Source organism: Clupea harengus, chromosome 24, assembly GCF_900700415.2.
Source record: "Clupea harengus chromosome 24, Ch_v2.0.2, whole genome shotgun sequence".
In the NCBI taxonomy this organism is placed as follows: Eukaryota; Metazoa; Chordata; class Actinopteri; order Clupeiformes; family Clupeidae; genus Clupea; species Clupea harengus.
Genome location: NC_045175.1, coordinates 1,840,865 through 1,844,890, shown reverse-complemented (window position 1 = coordinate 1,844,890; position 4,026 = coordinate 1,840,865). Strand labels below are relative to the sequence as shown.

The 4,026-nt window shown below is 40.8% G+C and overlaps 1 long non-coding RNA gene across 1 annotated transcript; it reads left to right on the top strand.

Moving 5' to 3' along the window:
• The first annotated feature begins 538 nt into the window (after positions 1-538).
• On the top strand, positions 539-2,891 carry LOC122128781. The gene is made up of 5 exons (XR_006151606.1): positions 539-572; positions 853-937; positions 1,162-1,201; positions 1,297-1,377; positions 2,788-2,891. It is a non-coding gene; the product is annotated as an uncharacterized LOC122128781 (long non-coding RNA).
• Positions 2,892-4,026: the final 1,135 nt, after the last annotated feature.

Sequence of the window (4,026 nt, the reverse complement as noted above, 5' to 3'; positions counted from 1 at the left end):
AGGCTGCTTCTAAACCCAGTCAGCAGTGAGGATGAGGGCAGTTACTCCTGTGCTGTTAGAAGACACGAGAGTCTCTTCTCCACTGATGTGTTTCTCAAAGTCCGATGTAAGCTACAACAACTGACTGTAAATGTTTACAAATGTGTTTCAAAACTTATTGCATATAAAATATATGTCTTGTTGTCTATTTGTAGGTCTATAAGTTCTAACTGTTACCGAAATCAGACACATCAATGAAATGTCACATGCTTGCTTTTGTTATTTATTAAGATAAAACTTATTTTATAAGATAACACACATTTTAACAGACAAACCAAAGACTGTCTCAGTGTCTATCAGTCCTGGGGAAATAGTGGAGGGCAGTTCTGTGACTCTGACCTGCAGCAGTGATGCCAACCCACCAGTGCACACCTACACCTGGTATATGAGGACTGGAGCTGAATCTCTTATTAGGGGCACAGGTGACAGCATCAGCTTCTATGTGACCTCTGATTCCAGTGGACTTTACTACTGTGAGGCAGAGAATGAAGTTGGCTCTCAGACCTCTACTGGAGTTGCAGTTCCTACAGAAGGTCAGTGTCGTGTAGTTTTTTGAGAATACTAAAATGTATCTCTGCCTCTTAAAAGTCTGCTGTTTGTTTACACAATTCTGTGATGAACATGTGATTTGATGCTTGTGTTGATGATTAGGAGGAGGTTTGAAACAGCTGTGACTGTTGTCATCATCTTGCCACATTATGGCATTCAGAATGTAAAGCCAGTTAGCTTTTCCTGCAAAGTATCACTTACAGCACTGTTGATAATGCTGCATGTATTTACTGTTTCATTATCAAGTCTTTCATTTTCCCCTAGAAGTGGCTGGCCTCATCCTGTTTGCTATTATCACCACATTCATCATTCTTGCTGTCCTGCTGTTACTTGGAATTGTGTATATGAGGTGATTCAGTAAAATGTGCTTCCTCTGAAATAATTTTTAGCAAAGACAAATGCCATGTATATTGCTAGCTTCATATTATTTCTATATATGAATATATATAACTTTCTCTCTTTTTAGTTTACTCTGACAGGGCAATGCTGAATGTTCTTCCCTTAGCTGTAGTTTAATCGTATGAGCACTGACAGCAGATTTTATGAGGCTTACTCTGTTTCTTTACTCAGTAGACGTGGAGGAGCTGTGAGAAACAGCAGAATGAACCAAAGGGTAATAAGACACTTTAAAAAAGCTACATGCTTGGTGACATTGAATTGGGCTTCATGAAGTTTTAGAATTATCTCCTTCTACCAATATTCTTATAGGCTGTCCATTCTGACACCCCTGATGAGACATACACAGCTCTCAACCCCAGAAGCACATCCTCTGAGTATGACACTCTGCAGGTAAGTCATCCTAGACGGATGTTATCAGCCTCATCAAAGTTCAAAGTACTTTATTTGTCACTGTCACAAAAACAACGAGACAGTAGAGGCAGCAACAGACAGCTAAAAATTTAAATTGCTGTGGACATTAACTGCCACAGCTAAATAATAATAAATAACAATCAATGAATAGATAAATAAATATCCCTGAGTAAATAAAAAAAAAAGAAATATATACATTGAGGTGCATCAATAGTTGCAGGGTGGAGTGTTAAGAGTGCAGTCTATGAGGGCGGGCCGGGCCGGGCCGGGCCGGGCCGGGGGGGAGGTGGGGTGGTTTTGGGTGAGCTGTTGAGAAGCCTTATTGCACGAGGGTAAAAGCTCTTTGCCATTCTGGAGGTGCGCGCTTTTGTTGATCTGAACCTTTTCCCTGACGGGAGTAGCGGGAACAGATAATGGGCAGGGTGGGAAGGGTCCGTGAGGATGCGATTTGAACGCTGCAGGCATCGGGAGGAGGAGATGGAATAGATGTCGGGCAGCTCTGCTCCGATGATCCTGCCTGCTGTTTTAATCAGCCTCTGGAAGGCTGCCTGCTCCGCCTTTGTGCAGCTGGAGAACCATACGTTCAGGCAGTATGTCAGCACACTCTCTATAGCGCAGCGGTAGAAGTTGCTCAGTAGTCTCTGAGGAAGGTGTTCTTTCCTCAACTTCCGGAGGTAGAAGAGGCGTTGCTGGGCTTTCCCCAAGACGGAAGCTGTGTTGTTTTCCCAGGACAACTCCTCCGTCAGCGTTAGACCCAGAAACTTAAAAGAGGTGACTCGCTCAACCTCTTCCCCGTTGATGTAGAGTGGGAGATGGTGATTGTGCTGAGCAGACTTCCGGAAGTCAATGATCATCTCTTTTGTTTTCTTTAAGTTGAGACTGAGGTTGTGCTCAGAACACCAGGCTGCCAGGTTTCCCACTTCTTGCCTGTAGGCAGCCTCATCGTTGTTGGAGATGAGGCCAATCACTGTTGTGTCATCTGCAAATTTAAAGATGTAGTTGGATGGGCAGGAGGGAGTACAGTCATGGGTGTAGAGAGTGTATAATAGTGGGCTGAGCACGCAACCTTGTGGGGCGCCAGTGCTGATGGTCAAATTCGAAGAGTGGTGCTTCCCCAGTTGTACTCTCTGTGTGCGATTGGTCAGGAAGTCCAATACCCAGTTACACAGTGTAGCACTGAGGTTTAAGTCCTGAAGTTTGGAGATGAGTTTGCCTGGAAGGATCGTATTGAAAGCAGAACTGTAGTCTATAAATAGAATACGGATGTAAGTATTAAATGTATGTTAGTTAAATCAGTGATAGCACTGCCCTATATAAAACCTTAACAACCATCTATCAAAGTGTTCAGTCATGACATTGACAATGCCTTCTGTGTGGTAACATATTTAGGCCTCAGTGTATGAGAATCTGCAGAGAAGAGAGACGCCCCAGTCAGAGATGGAGCTGAAGGATCTCGGGATGAGATGCCAACACCAACCATGACTTCTGGACTCTCCATCTCATACTGAGTGCTGCCACAGTCTAACGTTGATAAGGGATCTTATTATCAGTGCTAACATTTCCCTTCTTTCCCATGCTTGGGACATTTAATGTTTCTCCATTGGTGTAGGTTTCTATGACTGTATTATCATTTAGCACCAGTCAACCTCTAATCTAATCAACTTTTTATTGCATTGGATAATGTATGCATTGTGGAAGTTACTTGTCTGTGTATTTTTTTTTTAACTTAGTTTACCCATGTGGCTTAGTTTAAAATGTGGCTTACCTGCGTTATTCGTCAGTGTGATGTCACTGTGTTTGGATTCTTATCTGATTTTTTAGCTTTCTTCAATGTATATCAGGTATGTCACAATTGAATGTTTTGGATAATTTTGATCTATGTTGAAGTCCATAATGACCTTCTATCTTTTAGAAATCTGTTATTCTATTTGTGTATTTGATTTTATTTATTGTAAAAAATGTTGCCTTTTATATGAGTACTTCATGTTGTTGTTTTTTTATATAATTTGCTGTATCTTAATAAATAAGAATGTCGTGCATAATGTTGTAAATGTCCTTTGTTGAGGGACGAGTGGTCTTTATATTTATTAGGCCTTTAAGTGGGGGATTAAACTTATGTACGGATCAAATAAAAGACATTTCTTCTACATCAATTAGTGCTGTAGCATAAAGATAGCATAAATCCTAAGAGTGGCAGTTAGTTGGGGGTTCCCTGTCTTCTTTTGAACATGTATTTTCCAATGACAGGGGTAAAGAATTTTCTCTCTTTTTTATGTAGATACCAGAAAACAATACAGTGTCGTCATTTATCAATAGCATAAGAAAACATGACAAACATAAAGTATTCAAAATATAATACGTCTGTGTGTATATTTTGGATTTCGTGTTCTGCTTTGGCTTGTTGCACCACAATGTTCTTATGCTAGTGCTATGCTTATGCTCAGTGTTGGTGTTAGTTATGATTAGTGAGTTAGTTAGTGTTAGTTATGATTAGTTAGTTGCCTACAGCTATTTCTACAGCTCCCATTTCACTATACAAACCCTGACATTTTTGCCAACATTCATGTCTGAGGTGGGATGGGTAGAAAAGCACCAAAACACAACTTGTTTTATCGATACTCCAAGTGG